General features: G+C 38.2%; 1 long non-coding RNA gene across 2 annotated transcripts in view; it reads left to right on the top strand.

Annotated features, from left to right (window-relative positions):
• The window catches only part of LOC131194369 (uncharacterized), a 32,303-nt gene extending 28,071 nt beyond the window's left edge, over window positions 1–4,232 (top strand). For both annotated transcript variants that reach the window (XR_009154154.1, XR_009154152.1), the window contains one exon: window positions 3,540–4,232. This is a non-coding gene — a long non-coding RNA (uncharacterized LOC131194369). The remainder of the gene's footprint in view (window positions 1–3,539) is intronic.
• The last annotated feature ends 8,942 nt before the right edge of the window (window positions 4,233–13,174 follow it).

Raw genomic sequence — 13,174 nt, 5'->3', positions numbered from 1 at the left:
ATGCGAGCTGCCATGGCTCAATGGTCAAGTTGTCTTTGAAGCAACCCTAAAGAATGGATTGGAAATGACATAAAATGACTCACACTCTTATGTCTCCCAGGTGAACCACAAAGAGGCAATGCAGTCCTTGGTGATGAACATTACTGAGAGATTAATAAAGTCATCTGCAATCTGGTGCTTCCCAGCATTGACATCTAAGCAATTTGGATAATATTGCATCATAAAATAGATGAGGATGAGAATGATTTCTTCCAGCTCTAGAAACCCTTATTGCAAAATATATTGAGGGATGGATGGGAAAAGGAATGAAAAATCTTCTAGATTCATTCAGGCAAACCAAGCAAACCCCCCACCCCAAAATCCTCCTGTTTTACTACATAATTTTACCTCAGCTGCTAGGCCTAGTGCTATTTGTATTTTGCATTAACTCACTAAATCACAATGAAAATAGCATGTAGTACCATACTAAATGCTTTTCAAATGTCTGGGTGGGCTACGTTAAATCATGTGCTTAATCCTTGTCAATTCAGTGGGAGCATGTAGATGAACAGGGATTGTGTGTGCATTTGGGAAATATAGGGCAGAAATATCCATTGAACTCTATGGGGACTAGCTTTAAAATGTAATATATTAAGAACTGCACTCTATTAGCTTTCTTAGTATTATACTTTATCTGCAAAACCTAATATTGATTATCCTGTAAGTTATATATTCTGAGGCCTAACATGAACTTTTTGTTGTGGCTCATTCTACCAAAGTCATTAAAGCATTTTAAATTGCTTTTTTTTTATATTGGTTAAAACATCACATTTAAATGTTATATCTTCATCCTAGAACAAAATATTTGTTGACTTCAGAAACTTTAAGTTCAATGAATGTGGCTTTAGGCATCAAGGGAAACAAATGAAATGAATGAATACAAAAAAGAAGGATCAGAACTGTTATTTTTTGCTGCTTTTAAAATATTCTGTAAGGAGTATAGAAAACAAATTGTACCTTCAATCTCTATAGAAGGAACAAAGTACAGATTCAAATCAATGATGTATGGGAGGAAAAAAAACTTTCCAAACTTTCCCCCATTCCCTTTACAGCCCCCTAATTTACAGCCCCCTAAACCAGGAGGATCTCTTCTGGGTCACTTGTCCCTCCCACATTCCTGCTGCCAGATAAACTTCACTTTATTAGACTATCCCCTTGGTTGTGTCTCATTAACAGTAACAGGGTTGGAAGGGACCTTGGAGGTCATCTAGTCCAACCCCAATTGTTTCATCTCCCAAGATCACTCCCACACGCCATTACAGAATGTAATCCCAACCATGTTTTCCAGCTTCAGTTCAAAACTGGAGCCATTCTCCAGAATTTTCTTCCAATATAGTCACAAACGCAACTACAACTGGCTGCACTGCCTGGCACAGTCCCTCCCTTCTAGCATCTGGTTGCTGCTCTGGGAAGCCACCTTGTCCTGAGTTTCCAGCTGCCATGTTCTCTTCTGGTTGGCAGTTGGTGTTTTGGCGTTGTTTGTTTTTTGTTTGTTCATTGTTTAATCTTGTTAAACCTAGAAATACATGCTCCATTCAGTTGTTTTATCTTCTAGTGGGCACCTTTTCAGTTTCTTCTTAAGCTGGTCTAAGCCTGCTTCTCTTTCTTTCCCATCACCTGTCCACAATACTGCAAAGCCTCCTTTGCTTGATTTTTTTAAAGCATTTTGTACAAAGTTGAACTATCGGTTTCTCTTGACTACAAAATTTCCATGGACTATAGAGAAATCTAAGATCAAAAGAGCAACTGCACCAGGGGTGAAATGTAAAATTTGTTAATACCGGTTCTGTGGGCCTGGCTTGATGGTGGTGGGGTAATGTTACTGGGTGGACGTGGCCAACTTTTTTTTTTTGGTTACTTTTAAAAGCATTTTTTCTACAACTTCTTCAGCCAAAAAGGTTGTAAAAATGTTTTTAAAAGCCTCTGATGATCAGGCAACTCAGCTGGGATCGCCAGAGGAGCCTTTTAAAAGCATTTTTTCTACAACCTCTTCGGCTGAATGCTTTTAAAAGGTTCTGATGATCCCAGCTGAGCCGTGCAATCATCAGAAGCTTTTTGTTTTTACTTTTAAAACCATTTTTTCAGCCGAAGAAAAAATGCTTTTAAAAGTTAAAAAAAAAACCTCTGATGATCGCACAGCTCAGCTGGGCATGGGGGGGTGGGAGGCAGGGATTTTTGCTACTGGTTCTCCGGACCACCTGCTGCCATTGCTACCGGATCTGGTGATCTGGTCCGAATCGGGAGCATTTCACCCCTGAACTGCATACTTTACCTGGTAGCATCAGATCTACCATAAGGAGCAAAATGGAGGGAAACAAAAAGAAAGAGACTGTTTTAGTATCAAAGGAATTAAAATGGGAAGATGGGGCCGGGTGAAGACCTCTATAATTGCAAGTATCTCAGAAAGCAAAGGAAAGGCAGGCAGACTTGTGAGAAACAGTGCCACTTGCTGGAATAATCTTGGGATCAGGTTAGTTACAGGACCATTTCTCCCCAGTTGTTTCTACTCAGTCCATTGGCATACTCCGAATATCACTGGCTAAAGAAAATCAACTGCCAGGATCCAGGAGGACAGCCTTTTCTGATTTAGAGCCCTCATTGTGGAACACCATCCCTTTGAAATTAGGGTAATCCTAAACCTGATGGCCTTCTGTAAGGCCCTGAAAATTTGGTTGTCTGCCTGGTCTTGGGGTCCTGGGTGTACAATAGAGCCCATCTCTCGGCTTTATTGGTGGCGTTTTTATGATGTTCAGCATCACAACATCTTTATATCATGTATTTATTTCTATTTTATTATAAAATTATATAGAGTCACGTATGCGAGATGGCTGAACTTCTGAAGAAAGGGCCAGAAGCATCAGGGCAGAGAAGCAGATTAGGCTGCAGTGTGGTATTATTGCCCCTAGTAATAGCAAGGACTTTAGGACAGGCTGAGTGAATTGAATATGATTCAGACTAAGTTTCCTAGCCAAATGAAAATGGCTTTGCTGTCTCTAGGGCCTGACTCCCTTTCTCCTTTAGCAGAAACTCAGCCAGACAAAGGGTCAACTGAAAAGGCTTTCAGTAGATTTAAATTGCACTTGCGTGAACGAGATTCAAGCAAGCATGCTTTAAAAGTCTGTCTAAGGCATGAGTGATTGCTGTCTTCAGGAACATGTGTTTTTATGAGTTTCCTGCTTGTTTCTCTTCTCTCCCATAAGCAAGCAAGAGCACTTGCAGTAATTAACTAAACAAAGAAGTTGGCAGGACTCTCTGCAGTACTATTTAACATATGAATGAATGTAGAGATGTTTGTCTTAGGTGGAAAGCTCAGGTTAGTCACATAGTTCTTTCGATTATTTTGCAATCAAAGGCCAGCTGTGTTTAACACTTTTTTTTTTTTTTACTGTTCTGACTTCATGAGAATGTACATCTGGGACCTGCCTATTCAGACACCATTCATTCATTCTGTAATATTTTTCTGATAGTCTAATTTTTTCCCCTGTTTATACCAAGTTTAGGCTGAAGCTTGCAAGAGGTTGAACAACTAGCCTTATGGTGTGACCGGAACAATATTTAACTAAACACACTCAAACTGTAGAAATGATGGTAGATTTTAGGAGAAACCCTCCTCTATTACCACGTCTTACAATACTAGACAACGCAGTACCACAGTAGAGATCTTCAAGTTTCTAGGTTCTATAATATCTCAAGACTTAAAATGGACACCTAACATCAAAAACATCATCAAACAAGCACAACAAAGAACGTTCTTTTTGCTCCAACTCAGAAAGCTCAGACTGCCCAAGGAGCTCCTGATCCAGTTCTACAGAGCAATCCTTGAGTCTATCATCTGCACCTCTACAACTGTCTGATTTGGCTCTGCAACCAAACAAGACTGACACAGACTTCAACGGATAATTAGAACTGCAGAAAAAACAATTGCTACCAACCTGCCTTCCATTGAGGACTCTGTATACAGCACGAGTCAGAAAGAGGGCTGTGAAAATATCTACAGATCCCCTCACAACAGGAGTGAAATGCTCCTGGTTCATATTTTATGATTTATCATTAATGTATTTTTATGATGACTATGATCATGATTTATCACTTACAGCTTTTACGTACACTGAGAGCTTATGCACCGAAGACAAATTCCATGTGTGTCCAATATCGGTGACCAATAAAGAATTCTTTTCTGTTCTGTTCTGTTCTGTTCTGTAGGCATGTGAAGATCTTTTCACTTGCAGCAGAGATGAAAGGAGCTGATGAAATAGCAAAGCACTTAGACTTATGTACCACTTCATAGTGCTTTACAGCCCTCTCTAAGCAGTTTACAGAGACCGCATATTGTCCCTAACAATAGTAGATTTCAAAAAAATAAAAAAAATATGAAATTAAAGAGTCATAGCTTAGCTACCATAGACTGCTGATGTCTTATGATCACATCTGAACAATTGGATTTCCCAGAAGGTCTGGTACAAGCAGAGAATTAAAATATTTCTTGGGTTTAGACTGCTTTTTATCACATAGGGCTTTCTTATGTGCCAGAAGATTTTAGTGTAACTGTGGTGTAAATTAGTCACAGATTAATGATTAGCATGGATGATGTTACCTAGTTTGCTAATGAAATGTCTGCAAGAAAATAACGAAGCTCAAAGAACACCAAGGATCCGACAGTTCAACCCTGAGCTACAAATATTCTCTTTTATCAGTTAGTCATAAACCTACTCTATATGGAGCAATCTATACTAGGAAGTCTTGAGTGAGAGGCAGAATGGTCTAGTGTGGTTAAGGCAGCAAGCTAGAAACCAAGATGCTAAATTCTAGTCCCTTCCCAACCAACGTCTCAGAGTATGGTTGTTGTATGGAAAACAGAAGGAGAAAGGAATAATATATATGTTCACCACTTTGAGTTATTTATAAAAAAATGATGGTAATATTTTAAAAAATGCAATGGGGTCAGAAAAGCAGAGTTTACAACTTCTGCAGGTTCAAGGATTGCATAAATAGAGCCGAGCTGGTGCAGTAGTTAGAGTGCAGTACTGCAGGATACTTCAACTGATTTAGCTGCAGTTCCACAGTTCAAATCTCACCGGCTCAAGGTTGACTCAGCCTTCCATCCTTCTGAGGTGGGTAAAATGAGGACCTAGATTGTTGGGGGCAATATGCTGACTCTGTAAACTGCTTAGAGAGGGCCGTAAAAGCACTATGAAGCGGTATATAAGTCTAAGTGCTATTGTTATTGCTATAAAGTTCTACATGGCAAAACATTTGTCTCCCTAACATAGTTGAGGCTAAGATCTACTTGAAAAAATGCCTATAGAGATTCTCAGTTAACCAGGTCATGGTTGTCTTAAAAATGCTTTTTCAAAAGGCAAAAACCCCAATCTTTTTTCCTTTAAGGAAGAGGAAGACATTTTGCTTCTCATCCAAGAAGTTTCATCGGAACCTATCCTTCCATCCCTCCCCCATTCCACCATCCAGCCAGAACTGAAGAAGCTTCTTGGATGAGAAGTGAAACATCTTCAGGAAAATGGGAAAAAAGTTAAAAAGGGAAAAAGTTTGAAAAAGTACCTTTGAGGCATCCACTTGGAAAGGGTTTCATGCTTTCAAAGAATGAAATCATTTTTTAAGCCTCTGCAAGCTTTAAACACATATTCTGACCTGAAGAAGGAAGGGAGGAAGGAAGGAAGGAAGGAAGGAAGAGGGGGAGGAGGAGGAGGTGGATGGCCCCATCCATCCAGAGGAAGCTTGGAGAGACACAAAAATATTGTACATTTTTATATTGTCTCTTGATCACACTTCTTGCATCCTTGCCTTACAGCATATTGAAGTTCTGTTTTCTTTCTTTTTCAAGGTACATACACCTACTTGTATACCATGTTCCAACCCAATGATAATATCAAAGGGTAGCTTGTCTGTTCATGGGTATACACATATGTGTTTATATGATCTATGTACGCCTCCAATATCTTTGTCTTTAAATGCACAGAAGAAATAGCTAGACCATGAAGCAATCATAGGCCTGTCATTCCTTGTAATAATGTGATGCAGATTGGATGTTCATCCAGCATTATATCCCATGACAATACAGGGATAATTCTTCTTAAAGGCACTGATTTTACAATAGATTGATTAGAATCCCATGTGTTTTATTATTACTAACTATATCTATCAGTTATCTCATTAACTGAAGCTTAATGTTCTGTATCAAGACATAGCCTATCAGGATTTCATCTGCAAGAATTAGGCACTTTTAGAATTCTTGCTGCTTTCAGTTCAGTAAAGAGTGCTATTTAGATGTTTTGAAGTTAAACATGTTTAACTTCTAATTTAAGTTTTCATCTATTTTCAGAGGCATTGTTAACCACTAAATTCTGCAAAAAAAGAAATGCCACTGATTATTGATTTGTCAGTCATATGGCTAATATATCCATCAAATTCCTATCTCTAAGTTTAGTTAATACTAAATAAATCAGTAGATGTTTAAATAATATAGAATTTGGTATTCTAAATGTCATAGCTATTATTACTGAATAGTGACCGTTAGTTTATGGATTAATTATTTTAATGTCAGTGTATACTAAAATCATAAATAAATGTAATCATACCCAGTTTCTAGGCTTTGGAGTTTTCATATGGCTAATGTTCAGGAACAGCTTTTCTGGCTGAAATCCATTTATTACAAATGATTTCCAAAGAGGACTGCTGCTCCCATCAGGATCCTAAGAATTAGGCCAGAGAAATCACAATCTCTGCTCAAAATTATGAAGGTAATAACCAGGGGTAAAATGCTCCTGGTTCGGACTGGATCGTCTGATCCGGTAGCGATGGCGGCGGGTGGTTCAGAGAACCAGTAGCAAAAATCCCTGCCCCCCCTCCACCCATGCCCAGCTGAGCCACATGATCATCAGAGGTTTTTTTTTTTAACTTTTAAAAGCATTTTTTCTTCTGAAGAAAAGATGCTTTTAAAAGTTAAAAAAAAAGCCTCTGCTGATCGTGCGGCTCAGCTGGGATCGTCAGAACCTTTTAAAAGCATTTTTTACAACCTCTTTGGCCAAAGAGGTTGTAGAAAAAATGCTTTTAAAAGTTAAAAAAAATGGCCACGCCCACCCAGTCACATTACAACCCCCACCAAGCCACGCCCACAGAACTGGTAGTAACAAATTTTACATTTCATCACTGTTAATAACCCAATAAATGAAAGGGAAGAAGTTCTATAGAAAATCAGACCATTTAGTCCAGGGGTCTCCAACCTTGATCCCTTTCAACTCCCAGAGTTGAAGTCCACAAGTCTTAAAGGGACCAAGGTAATGAAACGGCTCTTACTAGATGTTTGAACATATCTATTCTGGAATGCTTCTGAAATTTGCTTGCTTCTCTAAGACTTGTCATAGTTAACACTGAGGACAATGGTCGCCCACCATCACTTTCCCTGGTGATGCCAGAGAATGAATTCGAAGACATTCCACCTACAAATTATATATTTGGTCACTCAGTACATTTAAGGGGTGTGCATAAGAGCACAAGCGTGCCTATTGTTCCTGTCCTATTGTTTCCTTTCGTTATATACAATTATTATAGTTATTACATACACATACTTATATATACGCTTATATTGTATAGATATTTCATGCTTACGCTTATATATACTGTGTGACAAAATAAATAAATAAATAAAAATAAAATAAATAAACACATAGAGGCTTCCTGAGCCAACAGGCTTACTGTGAGATACCACCCTCTCCCTCTCTCCCTCCTGCTCTTTTTCTAGAGTCACTTTTTGTCACTGTATGTTAGCACCTTGTCAGGACTTGGAAGCTAAATAAAGTCAGACCTCATTAATAATTGGAAGAAAGAGGACCACCCCCGCCCCCAAGGAATATTAGATCTGTACTCTAGTCCAAAATCATCCCAGAAGTAGATACTGGCAAAACACTGCGGTATTTCTGTTTGTTTCTTGTTTATGGTTGCAGCTATTTCTATACAATATGCCTTTAAAAAAATGCTAGCTCTCATGTTACCTTACAAAATGATGTATTAGGCTGAATTATGTCCATGTCAGCCCCTGGTTCTGATCTGAATATAGATGGCCCTAGCACAAATAAATCTTAGTTTGAATGTATTAGTACCATTATTTTTGTTCCTGGTATAATAATGTATTTTACTGATCCTCACAAGATTCCTTTCCATCCATTTACCAAAACTTTCAACTTATCTGTTTAGCAGCCTAAGCTTTTTTTTTTTTTTTTGCTTTTGCATTTTAAATAAAGGTTACTTGAGATTGATTTCATAATGGCAATCATATTGAATATGGTAAATAGGCTACTGTATACTGCTTTCCTCCACGCTGTTGCTTTCAAAGCAGCATAATAAACGAGATATATGTTTCGTACTGACAACATTGGCCACTCACCAGCTTTGTACAGCAGTAATATTATTCATTAAAAACCTAATAGCTGATTTCTTGAAGTACGCATTGTTTGGCACCTGGGTAGCTAGCTGGTTAAATTCTGCTGGAAATTATTGGATTTGATGGAGGTGGGGGGGGGGGAAAGTCTCTTCTTTAGTGACAGGACTTCTTTTATATCTTTTAGACTTGTCACAAATTATTTGGCAATTGGTTTCACTCTTTTTACATGACAGCCCTGAGCTGTCAGGTTAAGAGCTGACATGCCACTATTCCACTGGGACAGTTCAGTGAAAAGTTTGAAGATGAACTCCACTCTGCCAATTTGAGCTTCTTTTTTGATGTATCGTGAGAAGATTCCCCTTCAAAACGATCAGGTTCAGAAAAGGCAAGAATTATTGGCTTGTTTTCTGCACCGAAAAAAATCCTAAATAAATAAGTATATGTAATCCAAAGAGCCTGCTCTTGTAGAGGAACAAGGATGTGATAAGAACCATGGGGGAAAAAAATGGACTTTTTTTTTTCATTTTGCCTTTCTGTACGTGTGTGTGAAGAACAGAAGGGATTGTGCAAAGCGTATGAAAGGAATACTTGACACAGTTCATTTGGTTTGAGCAAAGCTCTCCTCCTTGAAGCATCAAAGGAAGACTTGATGTAGCTGCTTTGAAAACTTTTCCTAGTAGTCTGCACATGACAACAATTCTTCTGGGACTGTCCCCAAGGCAAAGCAGTTCTGTCCGTATGTGAACCTTTGGAGCATTGCGCTAGCTTTTCATGGAACATAGATCTTCAGTGTTTTGCAAAAAGCCGTTTTGTTAGCCCCAACATGTTTCGCAAAGCTGCCTTTTCAAACACTTTGCACAGCACAATACAGCCTGCGTATGCACACAAAGAAACACAAATGTCATGCACTGTTTGGCCGGTACAGTGCCAAGACGCAAACAGTGCCAGCTCAAGGGTGTAAGATACCCTTCAGCTGCATTGCTGAATGGCATCCCCTTCCGCTGATGCAAAGAAGTGCATTGTTAGAATTATCCAGAAGGAAGGGCAGTGTTGGTGTTCCCTAAGCTTTGGTACCTCATGTTAGTGCCTTCGTTTAAAGTGGGCCAGGCAAATATTAGCAAGAACAGCATAGAGCAATGTCATAAATCAGTATTGTCGTATTTCTTCTTTAAAGGACTTTGTAACATCTGACAATGTGGACTATGTCCCAGAAGGGGAAAAAAAATGCATATGTTGGTCTTGGGGGAGCCTCAAAAACTCTTCATTGACTTTAATTTCAAGGCTCTAAATATTGACCGATAACTAAGAACCATTTCTCAAGTGTTCCTGTTTTTTCACACCCACCAGTTCAGGACTAAACTGAGGGGAGAGTGTTATTGGTTAGGAAAAAAAAATTCTCTAAATGTAGTCAAGTTCTGGTTGTGGTACCAAAAAACCCCCAAACTTTTTTTCTTATCAAGAAAGCCAGCAGATTAATTTATGAAAGCTTTCCACTGACAGGGAACTATGTAAGGTACACATGGAATCGATAGCATGTCTTTCTATGTGCATATCTATGTTGGTTTAGAGTGCAATAATTTTCCATTAATCTGCTTTTAACTTTCACTTTTATGTAATCTGACATGCACATCTTGTTATATGGTATTTTTAACATTAGTCAGGACGTTCTACTTTATTAGATCTTAACCAAGGGATATTTATGTAGCATGGCTCTCTGCCAACACTGTGCTTACTTTAATAAAACAGCACTGTGAATAATTTTAATAGGTACCTACGCCGAATGGCAACATTAAAAAAAAAACCCCACTGGCTGATATTTACTGCAGCCAAGTTGCTGTCTAGTTGGACGTGAGAAATAACACAGAGTGAGTTTTGTGGCTGCACACTGGATTGAAATTAAACCCTAAGAGAATGTTCCATTTTGAAACAAGAGGGTTTCCAGATCAATGTCAAGAAAAGTCAGCCTTCAGGAACAGTGGAACTGCTGATATTGTTAGTTACCAAGAATCACACTTGAGATAGTGAGCACCTTCACTTCTCATTTAAATCAACAAAAGCTACTTTATTCATTGCCTTTCAGATGATATGTAGCCTCTCAAAGCATTGCTCTCTCACACAGCAGAGACTCCAAGTATTGTAGCTGTATTTTCATCTGAATTATGAAACTCATCAGACAGCATTTCCCAATCTGGTGGCCTCCAAATGCGTTGAATTCTCAGAATTCCTTATTACTGAAAAGTGATAAGGAAAAATGGTAAATGGCAATTTATTATTGAAGTCTTTGCATGTCTTCATAATTTCTTGAAGACCGCTGATAGTGAAATGTAACGTAACAAGAGGTTTACATTCACATATCATGCTAAACAATGCTGGGTTGTTTGATTTTGACTTACCATTAATATGAATTCATCCATTATGGTTTTATTCAGAGTAGGCTATGCTTTGCTTTTTTTAAAAAAAAATGATAGTATTTAAACATTCTAGTTTACAATTAACATAGCATACCATACCATAGCTGTCAAGGTTCTGACTGATGAACCCAACCCAGTAAGCACTAAGGAGACGATCCAATCTTTTCATGCAAAACTTTATTGAGTACATCATTTTGGCACAGACTGAAGCAAAACCAGCTCTGGTTAATTCCTGAGCAGCTCAATATAATTAAAGTATAGAATCCTCCCTCCCCATATTAGTGCAGGTCACTTTGTCCAATTAGACATCAAAGTATTGTGATAAAATGTCTATGGCTCTGGCAAACACCTGCTGAAACACCTGACGCTTGGTTCACATGAGACAGTTTCTTGTTATTGTCTGGAATTGACATTCCAATCTTTCCCTCCCCTCCCCTTTGTTGTTTGGCAGGCTGAGAAGCAGTAATGGCTGCAATAGCATAATCATGTTTTGAACTTGACAATAGCCGCCATTTACCATTGGTATGAATATGACCATCATATTTATATTGGAATGGCAATCCATTTACAGTCCAGGATTGCAAATGCATCTGACATCATATTTCCTTATAGTGACCCTGTTCTTTCCCTCCACTTAGAGGGAACCACCTAAAGATGGAGGTGTTAACTTTAGGTTTGAAGTGGCTGAGTCTTATATAAAACACTATCAAGGAAAACCTCCCAAATTCCTCTTTCAAAATCCAGGGGGAAAGACCAAACTTCTTTTTAAAAAATTAAACTACTTTACCAGCCACCAAAATGTTGCCCACTGCGACAGGGGTTGTAGGTGCCGGGTTCAACCTTTAGGATTATGTTGAAACAGGTAAGGTAAGTAGTAGAAGGTTATGCAATGACTGTTTTGCACTCTGATTAACTTAGAGCACCTGCCCATTGCCTCCAAAGAAGGATCTGAATATAGGGAAGGCATTCTAGTAGAAAAGGAATAGTCTGTTCTATCTCTCCATGCAGCTTTCTTGGCTTGATTCAAAACTGAATATTTAAAGTAGAACATACAAATTATTTTCAAATAGAGTGTATTTACTGATTGCTTTGGCTGGCTTGATCTTTCTCATAGGTTATAGGTTAGGATAGTACACCTTGTTAAACATAATTTTTAAAATAATTTTAAGATACATTATACACACACACACACACACCACTGACAAAATAAGTAATCAGAATCACCTTTCTTAATATAATTATTATTATTTATTTTATTTATTAAATATGAAACTCAGTCAACTGAACATTCAAAAATGCATCACAAATACCATTAACTGGTGCTAATGCTTGATACTAGTTGCTGCCAGCATCCTAGGTATCAACCAAGTACCTTCTTAAGGTAACTATATAACTGCTGAAGACCACTATAAAGTTTTCCTACTTGAAATCAATAGAGTCATTAAACCATATGTACCACAAACGATCAGGAAAAGCAAAATTAAGATGCACGATGTTCCAAGTAACACAGTTTTTTGCAGTTCTGCTGGTGTTATTGCAGGAAGCTGCAACTTGTTGATGTACCTTATAAAATTCTTGGACATGGTACCAAGTGCCCCAATGACAATGGGTATCACTGTTACATGTTTCATCCATAGCCGTGTAGTTTTGATGGGCAGGTTGCGATATTTCATGATTTTTCCTAGTTCTTTTTCTTTGACTCTGGCATCTCCTGGTACCATGATGTCAATAAATTGTATGCTTTGGTTTTCAACAACTGTGATATCTGGCATGTTTTTTCCAAGTGATGATCAGTCTGTATTCGAAATACTATCTTCACCTTCTCATTTTCTTCTTCCTCTTCTTCTTCCTCTTCTTCTTCTTCTTCTTCTTCTTCTTCTTCTTCTTCTTCTTCTTCTTCTTCTTCTTCTTCTTCTTCTTCTTCTTCTTCTTCTTCTTCTTCCTCTTCCTCTTCCTCTTCCTCTTCCTCTTCCTCTTCCTCTTCTTCCTCCTCCTCCTCCTCCTCCTCCTCCTCCTCCTCCTCCTCATTATTATTATTATTATTATTATTATTATTATTATTATTATTATTATTATTATTATTATTATTATTATTATATTTATACAAAATGACAGTATACACAGCAAACGAGATAACTATGCTGGATTTTGTATCACAGATCACTAGTCGAACACTTCCCAAGCATATAGGACTGCGTGATGTATCGGTGAATTATGTGAGCAGATCCCAGTAAGGTGGCCTTCTGCAGCTGACCAATGGTGATCTTGTCAGCGCCAATTGCTTTTAAGTGCTTGCCTAGGTCTTTAGGCACAGCTCCCAGTGTGCCGA

This window comes from Ahaetulla prasina, chromosome 1 (assembly GCF_028640845.1).
Source record: "Ahaetulla prasina isolate Xishuangbanna chromosome 1, ASM2864084v1, whole genome shotgun sequence".
NCBI lineage: Eukaryota > Metazoa > Chordata > Lepidosauria > Squamata > Colubridae > Ahaetulla > Ahaetulla prasina.
The sequence above is the reverse complement of the archived record's forward strand: the minus strand, read 5'-3'. Positions and strand labels throughout refer to the sequence as shown.